Here is a 14,119-nt window from a genome sequence, read left to right on the forward strand (position 1 = left end):
ACCGTGCCACCTGTGTTACACAAATATGCTGTTGTTCTTTTTATTCGCTCATAGAATATGGGTGATGCTGGCTGGCTAGCATTTATTGCTCGTCAGACATCGCTCTTGAGAAAGTGGTGTTGACGTGCCATCTTGAACAACCGTGGTTCACATGCTGTGGATTGATCCTCAATGCAATTAGGGAGTGAATTCCAGGAATTTCACCCAGTAACAGTGAAAGAACAGTGATATATTTCTAAGTCAAGATGTTGAAGGTTTTGGAGCAGAACTAGCTGTTGGTGGTGCTCCTATGTATCTGCTGCTCTTATCCCATTTGGAAGAGGTTGTGGGTTTTGAAGATACTGTCTAAGGTTCTTTGGCTTTGAATTGCTCCTTTGAATTTCTACACACTGCTACCAATGAGTGTTGGTGGTGGAGGGAGTGAACGTTTGCTAATCAAGTGTGTTGCTTTGTCTTGAACGGTGTCAAGCTTCTTGAGTCTTTGAGCTGCACTCATCCAGGAAAGTGGAGAGTGTTCCATCACACTCCTGACTTGTGCCTTGTTGTTGGTGGATAGGCTTTGAGGGGACAAGAGATGAGTTATTGGCTGCAGTATTCCTAAACTCTGACCTGCTCTTGTAATCACAGATGAATACAGTTGAGTTTCAGGTCAATGGTAATCTCCAGGGTATTGATAGGGGACTCAGTGATAGTAACACCATTGAATGTCAAGGGGCTGTGGTTAGATTGTCTCTTATTGGAGATTATCATTGCCTGGCATTTGCATTTGCCATTTTCTCAACCCAAGCCTCGATAATGTCCAAACCTTGCTGCATTTGAACATGGACTGCTTCAGTGTCTGAGGAGTTGCGAATGGTGCAGAACATTGAGCAATCATTGAGCAAACCTTTCCACTTCTGACCTTATGATGGAGGGAAAGCAATTGATGAAGTAGCTCAAGATGGTTAGGCCCAAGACAGAACACTGAGGAACTCCTGCAGAGGTGTCCGGGAGCTGAGGTAACTAACCTTCAACAACCACAACCATCTTCCTATGTGCTTGGTATGTCTCCAAACAGCAAAGAAATTTTGTCCCCTGATTTCCAAAGATTTGGGTTTTGCCAGGGCTCCTTGATGCTATGCTCAGTCAGATGCAGCCATGATGTCAAAGGCTGTCACTCTCACCTCACCTTTTGGAATTAAGCTCTTTTGTCCATGTTTGAACCAAGGCTGTATTGGGGTCAGGAGCTGTGTGGCCCAGGCGGATCCCAAACTTGGCATCATTGAATAAGTTGTTGCTGAGCAGGTGCTGCTTGATAGCACTGTTAATGACATCTTCCATCACTTTACTGATGATCGAGAGTAGACTGATGGGGTGGTAACTAGATGGATTGGATTGTCCTGCTTTTTATGTTCAGGGTATACCTGTGCAATTTTGCACATTGCTGGGTAGATGCTGGTGTTATTGCTATACTGGAACAGCTTGGCTAGGGGTGCACAATGTTCTAGAGCACAAGTCTTCAGTCCTATCGCTATATGAAGGCCCATAGCCTTTGTTGTATTAAGGGCCTCCAAACGTTTCTTGATGTCAGGTGGAGTGAATTGAATTGGCTAAAAAGACTGGCATCTATGATGCTGAGGACCACTGGTGGATCCTGATCGCGACTTCATCAAGACCTGGAGCATGCAAGCAGCTGTGGGCCAAAAGGGGTACCAACGCGCAACTCTAACAGGAGTGCTGGAGCAGCCAGTGATGAGAGCGGGAGTAGACAGCGTAAGGTAGCCAGCAGTTAGAGCAGGAATAGCCAGCCTGGGGCAGCTGGCGGTGCGAATGGAAGCAGGCAGTCTGGGGTAGCCCGTGGTGAGAGCAAGAGTAGGCAGCTCATGGCAGTGGTAGAGGTGAGGTTGCGTCCTTGTGAGGAGTGTGAACCCAGTATGGCCAGGCACTTATGGACTGTGGTGTTGAACTGTTAGCTGTGTTTCTTTGTTCTTTTACTTTTTAATAGGAAGGATTGTATTGTTCAACTTCTTAAATTTTGTTTTCTTTATTTTTCTGCTTTCTGCGATTCTGTACCTAGGTACTTTTATACCTAATGTGGCACTAAGTGGCAACTTGTAAACTTTTCACTGCACTCATGTGAGTACATGTGACAATAAACCTGACAATAAACCTAACTCAACTGCAGAATTGATCTGATCCATTGGTTGTGGAATCATTTAGTTGTATATTAATTGCTGCTTATGTTGTTTTGCACACAAGTAGTCCTGTTTTGTAGCTTCATCAGCTTGACAACTCTTTCTTAAATCTCCATTGAACCAGGGTTGATCTCTTTTAATAGTTGAGTGGAGCATATGCTGGGCCATTAGCTTTCAGGTTGTATTGGAGTTTGATTCTGCTGCTGATGGCTCACAACACCACAAGGATACCCAGCCTTGAGTTGCTTGATCTGTTCAAAGTTTGTCCCATTTAGCATGATTATTCTGTCACATAACATGTTGGAAGGTATTCTCAATATGAAGGTAGGACTTTGTCTCCATGAGGACTGTGTGCTAGTCACTCTTAACAATACTACCATGGACAGGTGCATCTGCAGCTGGCAAATTGGTGAGGATGAGATGTAGTATGTTTTTGTCTCTTGTCAGTTCACCCCTCTTGTCACAGACCCTTTCTAGTAAATATGTCATTTAGGACCCTGCAACTCGATCAATGTGCTACTGTCAAGTCATTCTGGGAGCTGGACATTGAAGTCCCTCATCCAGATTATTTTCTGTGTGCTTGCCATCTTCAGTGCTTTCTCCGAGTTATCTCCAAAATGGAGGACTAATTCATCAGTTGAAAGACAGTATGTAGTAATCTTCTTGCCTGTGGTTAACCTGATGCCAGGAGACTTTATGGGTTACAGGGTTGATGCTGAGGACTCCCAAAACAGCTTCCTCTTGACTGTCTGCCACTGTGCTACCACCTGAGCTAGACTGTCCTGCCAGTGGCGGGAGGACATATTCAGGAATGATCATGGTGATGTCTGGAACATCGTCTTTAAAGTATGACTGAGAGATTGGCTATGCCTGCCTAGTCTGTGAGACAAAATGTAAGAGCAAATTAATGCAAATGCTGGAATCTGTACTGAAAACAACAATTGCTGGAGGTCACAGCGGGTTGGGCAGCATCCATAGAGAGAGAGAGCAAGCCAACGTTTCGAGTCTAGATGACTCTTCATCAGAAAAGCGATTATCTGTGATCTCCAGCAATTGTTTTCAGTATTCTGTGAGGCAGCTCCCTCAAATTTGGCGCTCGTCCCTGCAAGTCTGTGTGTACAGTATTTATATCGCAGTACTTCAGTCCTCTGTTGTCAGCAATATCCATTCTGCCTAGCAATATCCATTGTCTGCCCATAAATGAAATCCCTCTTCAAACACGCGGTACTTTTATGTTGATGGATAATACTTCAACCCGAATCCCTTGCACCTTGAGCAATGAAGTCCGTTGTCCAGCAACCATCACCTGGGTGCTCAGAAACTAAACCCTCCAATCAGAGCTCACTACGCCGTCGAGAGGCCGCCTGTTCCCATTGTGACGTGAAGAGAGGAGGGCTGTGATAGGCTGGCGGCGTATCACTCTCGCGAGGTTCGGCTTCTCCGGGAGGGTGTTCCGCTGAAGTGGAGGCTGCCGGCAGGGAGGCGATGACAGGGCAGGCAGTCAGTCAGCGGGAGAGTGCGCCATGAGCCGATTTAAAGAGGGACAAGCGGGCGTTACTTACTGGCAGGAAGACGCGGACAGGTGAGCGAGCGAGCGAGACGCACACGTAGGTTTGGAGGAGGGGGGTTTCCCAGTATCAAGCGGTACGCCATTAAATAGTAAAGATGGGGCACGTCTGTGGATGGAGAGCTTCTGGTAGTTTGGGCTCGCGCGAGGCGGTTCGACTGATTCGAATGTTTAAACGCAACGGCTGGTGGCCCTCGAGATGGAGGAGGCGGGACCGAGACCGACCTCCCTCTCTCTGTCTTTATTCTAGTCGGGTTCAGCGCACTCCGTGGGTCGGAGAGATTGCCAGTGGTTTCTTGATTTCCCTGTTCCGTTTTGCAGAAGCGCTCAAATACTTGCTACTGTCGGATTTACCTCCCCTTTTTTTGTCTGACTACCAGCCCCGCACCCCGCGGCCTCAGCGCCGTGCCCTGAAATCCGCAGGAACCTTCTGAACAGTAACCGGTAAACGTTATAGAAAGGTTGACCAACTCTGGTCGGACGTCCGCAAGGCTTGATCATGTGACATCACATCACCTGATATGGAAACACTGCATTTAGCTTTATTTAATTAAAAAAAGTCTTTGAACCTTGTTAAATCGGCAGACCCCAAACGTAGGCACTAAGTGTATTTAGTCAATCGGGGCAGCATTGCACTAAGCATGAAAGCAAATAGCCCAAACGAAAACGGAGTTGATTAGATTTCGGCAAATCTCTAATGGTTGGAGTGGTGACTATTATAAAGGGACGATGGTTGTGGTTGCTGGTGATCACTTTTCTCAGCCCCAGGACGTCTCTACAAGAGTTCCTCAGGCTAGTGTCCTCGGCCCCACCGTCTTTAGCAGCTTCATCAATGACCCTCTGGCTGCCATGAGGTCAGCTATCAGAATGTTTGAAGATTGCACAATGTACCATATCAATGCAGAAAGACCTGGAAATTTACAGGCTGTCAGAGGCGAGCAACATTACCTGGCAATGGTGCAACACAATAACCATATCCATCCCCCAAAAAATCTAACCCTTCACATTTATCAGCATTTCAATTGCTAAATGTCCCATTGTCAACATCAATGGTGGGGAAAGGAGTGGGGAAGAGGAAAAAGTGGTGTGCATGTGGAGTTTGTACATTCTTCCTGTGTCTGTGTGGGTTTCCTCCCACATTCCAAACTGTGTAGGAAAAGTGAATTGCCAATGCTAAATTGCTCATAATATTAGGTGCATTAGTCAGGGGTAAGTGTAGGGAAATGAGTCTGGGCGGGCTATTCTTCAGAGGGTCGGTGTAGACTTGTTGGGCCACAGGGTCTGTTTCTGCACTTTAGGCAATCTGGTCAATTCTAATGTGTGGTCACTGGCTTGATAAACAGCATTTCAAGAACACAGCTAACCACCATTTTTTTTTAGCAATTAGAACTGGGCAATAAATGTTTGCTTAACTAGCCATCTTCCATACATTTAAAAATTAAATTGGACTATTCGCTATCAGCAGTTTAGTAAATCTTTGCACTCCTTCTATAGCCAGAGGATCTATTCTGTGATAAGCAGACCAAAACTCAACAATACTCCAGTTGTGGTCTCTCAAGGCCCTGTCTAATTGCAGCAAGATATCTCTGCACCTGTGCTTGAATCCTCAACCTACTGTACCTGCAGGCTTGCTTTAAGCGACTCATTGAAAGTCTTTTTGCATCTTTCCCCTTTCTCAATCTTTTGCCATTTAGATCGTAATCTGCCTTCCTGTTTTTGCTACCAAAGTGGGTAACCTCATTTCTCCACATCATATTTTGCCAGTTTCTCACTAACTCAACTGCAAACTTTTAATTACCTTCCATTAATATATATTATGAACAGCTGGGGTCCATGCAGTGTTCCTGTAATCACTGTTACCAGTTCAGGGAAAGACCTGTTTAATTCTACGCTGTTCCCTGTCAGTCAACCAGTTCTCTGAATGTGCTAATGACCCTAAATCCCTTGTGCTTTCACTTCATGTGCTTAAGTTTTGTGCTTCCCAGGTAAGAATTCTCTCTTTCCCCTGCTTTTCTACAAGCCTTTTCTCAGTCAATTTACCTATTTTCCTCAATGACCCTATTGCATTGACCTTGTTGAAAGCCCTCTGAAAATCCAAGTAAGCCACATCTGTTTTCTTCCTTCTTCAACTCTCCTCGTTCCAAACATCTTCAAAATTGCAACTGATTTTTCAAATGTGATTTCCCTTTTGTAAATTTATGCTGTGTCTGATCTTGTCACTTTTCTAAGTAAGCAGTGTAGTGATTGATATTCACTTGTAACTAATAGTAATCATAACCTGATATGAAGCAAAAGATGGGCTTTCGTTGAGATGGATTTGACTCCCCAGCTGATACTACATTTAACATGCTGTACCTGCTGGTCATGCCTAAACATGTTTTGGGGTCAGGACTGTCTTTGTTTGTATGAATGGAGCTGTCAAAATTGCCTGAATAAACTGACATAAATGAAAAGCAGAAGTTGTTCAAATGACTCAGACCTTTTTCTAATCAACTTGCTTAGGGTTGAACCCAGGCATCCTGGTTTAGAGGTAGAGGCACTACCACTGTGCCACAAGAGACTCCTTCAAATGACTTGAGGCTAGGAATTTGGGACTCTTCACTACCTAGCAGCAACATTTCAAACTCACTACCTGGGATCAAACTCAGTCAAGGGTAATTACATCTAATGAGTTTAACAAGACATGAGGAAATTGGTTCCTGGTTCATATGCTGGTACTTTGCTGTAGATATTTTCTAATTAACCTATTCAGATGTTCTCGCATCCTTCTGGAGCGGGTGCGACTTGAACCCAGGCTTCCTGGTCCAGAAGTAGGCATGTGTGTCCACAAAAGTCCTGATACTCCCCACAACCTCACTCCTTCTTAATCATCATGTGGTTTTTCTCTTGAAATGTTTATCTCCAATTTCTTTAAGTATTCCAACCTGTATCCATTCATCACTTAGAAGCAATCCCTTTTTTTCCATAGCCCTTTAGTTCAAAACCTACCTGCTCTCTTTCCCAGGTAAGAATCCTCTGCCTATTTCCACTGCTTTTCTACAAGCCTGGCTTGGGGTCTGGTTCAGTAGTTAGCCCTGCTGCCTCACGGCACCAGGGGCCTGGGTTTGATTCCAGCCTCTGACGACTATCTGTGGAGTTTACATATTCTCCCTGTGTCTGTGTGAGTTTCCTCCCACATTCCAAAGATGTGCAGGTTAGATGAATTGGTCATGCTAAATTTTCTGTAGTATTCAGGGATGTAGGTTAGTTGCATTAGTCAGGGTTAAGTGTAGACTAATAAGGTAGTGGGTATGCGTCTGGGTGGACTTGTTGGGCCAGGTGGCCTGCTTCCACATTGTAGGGATTCTATGAAGCCTTCTCTTATTTTCCTTGACCCTATTCCATACACAGATGAGGTTAGGTAAGGAATATAAATTTTTAAGAGTTAGATTTTATGGTCTTGTTTACTCAACTTACAAAACTCTGTAGGAAACTTTTCTGGTGAGATGGTGCTGGAATAGCATTTCTGCAGAGCTCGATTGTGGCAATAGTATTGTCATGAGTGATCCCAATGCAGACTTGAGTAGATCCAGAAGCATGGTGGCAGTGGTGAGTCTGGGTTCTCAGTAGTATCTGTGTCCAGTGCAGGTTAATGGAGGTGGCGGTAAGTTTGGGTCCATTACAAGACCTGGTGGCAGCAGCAAAGTGGGCTCGTGGTAGTGACAGTTGAGTTTGGGTTGTCTGTGGCATTGGTGGGGTGGAGGTGAGATGACGAGAGTAGCAATTGCATTCCAATGGTAGCACTGTGAAGGGGACTCATGCCTGGCCACCAGGCCCATGGTGGAGTACTTAACAAGAACAACTGTAAAGTTGAAGACTTTTTTCTTTCTTAATTTTTCTGCCTTTATATTTTGTTTTGGTTTATTTTTGTTTTAAGATTGATATTATCCAACACTTTTCAAATTTTGTAACAGTAATACTTGTAATATAAAATAAAATCCAGTATAAGAATACAGGACTGCAATTAGAAGTGTACAAATTTGCCATTCTCTGGCACCATCTTGGTTACACATTTGATTACACACCTGGAATTAAAAGAAAAACAAAGGAAACACATAGACACATACAGCTTGATAAACTGCACCAGCATCTAATTAAGGAGTGCCTTGATCCACAAATGTTCAATCCCTCTACGACCTTACCTAGTAGCAAGAGCAGCTAGAGATGAGCGATAAATGTTGGCCCAGCCAGCAACGCCTGTGTGATGATCAGTGATCTAGGATGTTGAGAGCGTGGTGCTGAAAAAGCACAGCAGGTCAGGCAGCATCCGCGGAGCAAGAAAATGAAGGGCTTTTGTCCGAAACGTTGATTTTCCTGTTCCTCAGATGCTGCGTTACCTCTGCTTTTCCAGCACCACACTTTCTACTCTAATCTCCAGATTCTGCAGTCCTCACGTTCGCCTAGTGATCTAGGATTTACTGCTTAGATGGATAGTGAAAACAGATTCAATGGCAACTTTCAAAAGAATGTTGTTTTGTTATATTTTAAGGTAAAGATAATTACAGGGTTATTGGAAGAGAGTAACAAGGTTAATTACTTTTTTTTAAATTCAGAGACATTATTTACATTGTGTGCTGAATGACTACCTCTGCTATCTTAACAATTTCTCATCGACTTGTTCAGAAATCTTATTACACAGCTCTGGAGCAAGTGGGATTTTTAACTGGGCCTCCAGGTTTAGAGGTAGGGACACTGCATCTCAGCATGCTGCTGGTACACTCTCATTCCATGTGAGCTGATAATTCATCTTTACCTCTTGGTTTCTACACTTTCTTTGCCAGATATCTAATTGTAAATCCGCTACAATTTCTATTAGATGTACTTTTTTTTTACAGAAATATCTCATTTGAGCTGAATGTCAGCTCGCTTGTCGCATTATAATTACTTTTCAGGTGTCTCCATTGCATACCTTGCATCTGTCCCACCATATGTTTGACTAATCAAATGCCTTCCAATCTTCATATTCTCTATTTTTCAAAGTGCCCCAAACTCTGCTGTCTGTCCAATTCTTCACTTAAGCTCTATCACTTCTGTCCTTGCTGGTGTATATTATTGCCAGTCCCCTAATTTCTTGTGTTTAAACCTTTTTTTAAAAATCTCACTTTTATTAACTTAATGTCTTCCAGCTAAAGTTGTTGAAATCTTGAGATAAAGTATTTTAAAATATACTTTGCTATTACAGGTACTTTAAAAATGCAATTTTGATCAACCAAAGCAAGTGATGTATGCTGATTTGATTATAGAACATTTTTTTTTCCTTTTTAGTTCTGAATTTTTGATGTCATGTTGGATGTGTAGTTCCATTGATGTACTTTTAGAGTACATATGTGGACTGGGGTGGGGGTGAGCGGTCTCTGGGTTAACAGTAGTGCCCCCACCTCTGGGCTAGAAGAACTGGATTCAAGTCTCACATATCCCAGACCTGTTACGACCTGTTGGAACAAGTTGATTAGAAAGATCTAAATCAACGAACTGACAATCTTGAACAGTAGCACTGGCAGATTTGTTTTTCTCTCCTAAGCTGAACCAATCTTCCTTGATTGTTCACTATATCTTATTGCTATTTGTTTATCTGCTGACTATTTCCCTGTGGATTGTACTTCAACAATGGTTTATTAGTGAATGTCATGATCCAGCAATGCACGCAAGATTTTTAAATTTTTCTCATTATTTAGCTGATTCTTTTGAATAATCATCACTTCTTCCTAACACTTTAGTTTATTGGCTCAGCCAGTAATCCTGCCCATTGCAGATAGAAAATCATAAAAGCAAACAAAGTAGGAGTAGGCTAGATGGCCCATTGATCCTGCTCTGCCATTCAATAAGATCATGGCTGATCTTTTTCATGGACTTGGCTCCACCTATTTGCTTACTCACCATATCCTTAATTCCTTTACTGTTCAAAAATTACCTGTCTTTGCCTTAAAAGCATTGAGCAAGGTAGCCTCAAGTGTTTCACTGAGCAGGAAATTCCACAGATGCACAACCCTTGGGAGAAGTTCCTTCTTTGCTCAGTCCTAAATCTGCTCCCTGTTGTTTTGAGCTATGGCCTCTAGATCTAGTTTCACCTGCCTTTGGAAACAGCCTTCCTGCTTCTATCTTATCTATTTCCTTCATAATTTTAAATTTTTCTTTCGCAGTCCTGGCTCATTCAAGGTAAGCTGTTGTCACTAGTGAATGTGTGGCATCACTTCATTGATTTTGTTCATACAGCAAGCTTAAAATAATTGAAATTATTTATTTCAATTTGTATTTCTAAATCTGACTTTTTTTTAAAAAATGAGAAAATCTGCATAATCGGTCTAGAAATCTGTTACAGAACTTGATTTGAGTGCTATAATATAATTTGGTTGCTCCTTTTTTTGTTTTGTCTTAACTTGCCATCTACTTAATCATCACCTGTATTATGAGCATTTCAAAGTATATTCTGGCCCTTCAGCTCTACAAACAATTGAAGTTGAGTGAAGTGTTTGCATAATTGTCAGGTGAAAATATAATAGATTAGAATTTCATTAATTTCACTTGCGCTTGCCCACAGATCTTTTGTGGATTATTTGCATTTGATATTCTGGTCAACTGCCTGTCAAAAGTGTGTCCCACTTCCTACAGTATCTTTGGGATCAATGTTAGCAGGGTAAGCAATTATCTATTCTTTAATTAGATTAAATTGTAAATAAGTTGGAAAGTTGCAAGCTCTAATTTTAAATCTCATCAACACGACATTGAAGTCCTGATAAGGACTGAGAGGCAGAGTTGAGCTGGTGGGTGGTTTTAAAATTAAGGATTTTGATGGTTCACACAGAATGTTGTCTCTTGTAACTACTTAATTACTGCAATTGTTGAGAAAATTTGTAGCTCAGGTTGAGCTGGAAGGTTTGTTTTCAGACGTTTCATCACCATGCTAGGCAACGTCACCGGTGAGCCTCTGAAGTGCTGATGCTCTGTCCCGCTTTCTATTTATATGTCTTGGTCTGTTAAGGTGGATGATATCATTTCCAGTTCTTTCTCAGTGGTTGGTAAATGGTGTCCAAATTGATATGTTTATTGATGGAGTTCCAGTTTGAGCGCCAGGCCTCTAGGAATTCCCATGCGTCTCTTTGTTTAGCCTGTCCTAGGATGGATGTATTGTCCCAGTCAAAGTGGTGTCCTCTTTGGTCTATGAGTATACTCGTGATGGTTGGTCATGTCTTTTGGTGGCTAGTTGGTGTTCATGTATCTTGGTGGCTAGTTTTCTGCCTCTCCGTCTGATGTAGTGTTTATTACAGTCTTTGCGTGGTATTTTGTAAATGACATGCGTTTTGCTAGTTGTTTGTATAGGGTCTGTTAGGTTCTTCAGTTGCTGTTTGTGTGTTGGTACATTTGTGGGCTACCATGATGCTGAGGGTCAGAGTAGTTTGGTAGTCATTTCAGTGATGTCTTCGTATGGTAATGTGACTAGAGTTTCTGGGCACATTGTCTGCTTGCTTGAATTTTCTCTTTAGGAATTGGCGCACTATGTTTATTAGGTACCATTCTTCTTGTAGAGGTATTTTTCTTAGGCTGTTCATAGTTCCTGGGTACTGCGGTGTGTTGTGGCCTGATAATGTCCTGGTGCAGCTCAGTTTGTGGGTGTTGAGATGATTGCATCTGTATTTAAGTATCTGGTCTGTGTGTTGCTTTCCTGTAGACGCTGACCTGGGGTTCTCTGTTAACTGTTCGTTCCACTGTGACATCTAGGAAGAGGAGTCTGTTGTTTTTCACCACCTCTTGTGAATTTTATGCCAGTAAGGACATTGTTGGTTTCCTCTAATTTGTTCCATTTTGCAATGACAAGTGTCATCCATGTAGCGGACCCAGCGTTTGGGTTGGATAGTGGGAGGACTGTTCATTTGAGTCTCTGCATAACTGCTTCTGCTAGGAAGCCTGATATTGGTGATCCCATGGGTATTCCATTGATTTTTTTTTTGTCATTTGAAGGTGAAGTGGGTAGTGAGGCACAGGTCTATAGCTTGACGTTGTCCTTGCTGACGAAGTTGGTGCTGTCTGGTGTTTGTGTCCTTGGTTCCTCTCATAGTGTGGTCAGTGTTTCTTTGGCCAGGCTGATGTTAGTTGATGTGAATAGGGCTGTTACGTCAAAGGAGACCATAATTTTGTCCTCTTCTATCTTAATGTCTTTGTTCAGGAATTCTAGGTATTTTCGTTTTCTGTGGAGTTCATTGGCTAGTCTGCATGTCGGTATTTCAAATAGAGGCTATAGGTCTGAGGGGAGCCCCTGGTTTGCATACTTAGTGCATAGAAACTGGGTGAGTTGGATCCATCCAGTTTAATTTTCTTGGAGATATGTCTTGTTAGTTTATCCTGATTTTATGAAGTTTCTTCAATGTAGTTGTGACATGGTTTTCTAGCTGTGCGGTCTATTTATTTACTATTGCGCTTGAGAGGGTGGGAGTGAATTGTCGTCTTAACTGTTGGAACCTATGTGTTCTTGGCCATGAGGCAGACTGATCAATAATTTGACCCACTACACTGAAGGAACAGCAATGTATTTCCAAGTCAGGATGGTGAATGTTTTGGAGGGGAACTTGCAACTGGTGGTGTTCCCATGTATCTGCTGCATTTATCCATCTGTAGGGTAGGATAGTTTGGAAGGTGCTATTTAAGGATCTTTGAATTTCTGGAGTGCATTTTAGACAGTACACACATCTCCAGAGTGTCAGTGAGAGTGGATGTGGTACCAATCAAGCAGGATGCTTTTGTCCTGGATTGAATCAAGTTTCTTGAGTGAAGTTGCAGCTGCACTCATCCAGGCAAGTGGGAAATACTCTATCACGCACCTCTGCCTTTTAAATAGTAAACAGACATTGAGGATTCAGGAGATGAGTTACTTGCAGGATATGTGGTCTGTGACCTACAGTTGTCGCAGCTATGTTCAAATGGCTAGTTCAGTTCATTTTCTAGTTAATGGTAACCCCAGAATGTAAAAAGTAGGAGATTCAGTGATGGTAATACCATTGAATGTCAAGGGAAATGGTTAAATTGTCATCTCATTAGAGAAGATCTTTGCCTGGCATTTGTTTGGCATGAATCAGACTTGCCACTTTTGGATAGAGGGGTGGATATTGTCTAGGTCTTGCTACATTTCAACATAGACTGCTCAAATATCTAAGGAATCACAAATGTTGCTGATCTTACTAAACATCCCCTGCCCCATCTCTGATCTTATGGTGGAGGTAAGGTGATTGAAGCACCTGAAGACAGTTGAGTCTAGGGTGCTACCTTTGGGAATCCTGCAGAAATGTCTAGAGCTGAGGTCACTGATGTCCCATTGCCATACATGCCAGGTATGACTCCAACTATGGAGAGCTTTTGCCTGTTTCCCATTGATTCCACTTTTGCCAGTGCTTCTTAATGTGATATTCTATCAAATGCAGTACACGCGCTCCTCACCTCTAGAATTCAGCTCTTTTGACCATGTTAGAGCCAAGGCTGTACTGAGGTCAGGAGCTGGTGGCCCTGGTGGACACCTGGGTGTCACTGAGCAGGTGCTGCTTGATAGCACTGTTGATAATTGTTCAAAAAATGATGAACATTTCTTAGAGACAATGTAACCATGCAGCACGGTGGCTCAGTGGTTAGCATTGCTGCCTCTCAATGCCAGGAACCCGGGTTCGATTCCTGCCTCGGGTGATTGTGTGGAGTTTGCACGTTCTTCCTATTCAGCATGGGTTTCCTCCCACAATCTAAAGATGTGCAGATTAGGTGAATAGGCTGTGCCAAAATGCCCATAGTGTTCAGGGATGCCTAGGTTAGGTGCATTAGTCAGGGGTAAATGGAGAATAATAGAGTAGGAGAATGGGTCTGGGTGGATTACTCTTCAGAGGCTCGGTGTGGACTTGTTGAGCCTGAACGCCTGTTTTCACACTGTAGGGATTCTATGATGCAGTTAATGTACAAATATGTAGTGACTTAAAAAATCATGATTGAGCCTTGGATTTCTCCTAATCAGGAATGATTTGCTCGTGGTTTCTGTTATAAGAAGCCCAGAATCAATTAGTGTTGTCTGCTTTGGTTTAACTTGTTTGCTCTCAGTCCAAGACTATCTTTGTTCCGTCCATTCCAAATTTTTGTCTTAATGTCTAGCTGTTATTTGGATCGCGAACTAACAATTTCTTTCAGATGAGATTTGATAAAATTATTTAATTTAACTCAAATTTGACAGTATCTCACTGCACTTCACATTATTTATTTAATTTCTGATCAACCATCTTTTTGGAAAATAATGGTCCCAAGTAATACTTTTAATCATATTCTTACCAATATTGGTTAATCTGGACATGTTAAATTCAACGTATTTGATTTC

General features: G+C 42.5%; 1 protein-coding gene across 2 annotated transcripts in view; it reads left to right on the top strand.

Moving 5' to 3' along the window:
• Window positions 1–3,585: 3,585 nt before the first annotated feature.
• Window positions 3,586–14,119, top strand: part of slc30a9 (solute carrier family 30 member 9) — a 130,088-nt gene continuing 119,554 nt past the window's right edge. Inside the window, exons 1-2 of one of the 2 annotated variants that reach the window (XM_072568228.1) lie at window positions 3,586–3,756; window positions 10,319–10,414. The gene's annotated coding sequence lies outside the window, so the exon portion shown is untranslated. The remainder of the gene's footprint in view (window positions 3,757–10,318; window positions 10,415–14,119) is intronic. The other variant, XM_072568218.1, reaches the window with a different exon arrangement.

This window comes from Chiloscyllium punctatum, chromosome 1 (genome assembly GCF_047496795.1).
Source record: "Chiloscyllium punctatum isolate Juve2018m chromosome 1, sChiPun1.3, whole genome shotgun sequence".
NCBI classification, from domain to species: domain Eukaryota; kingdom Metazoa; phylum Chordata; class Chondrichthyes; order Orectolobiformes; family Hemiscylliidae; genus Chiloscyllium; species Chiloscyllium punctatum.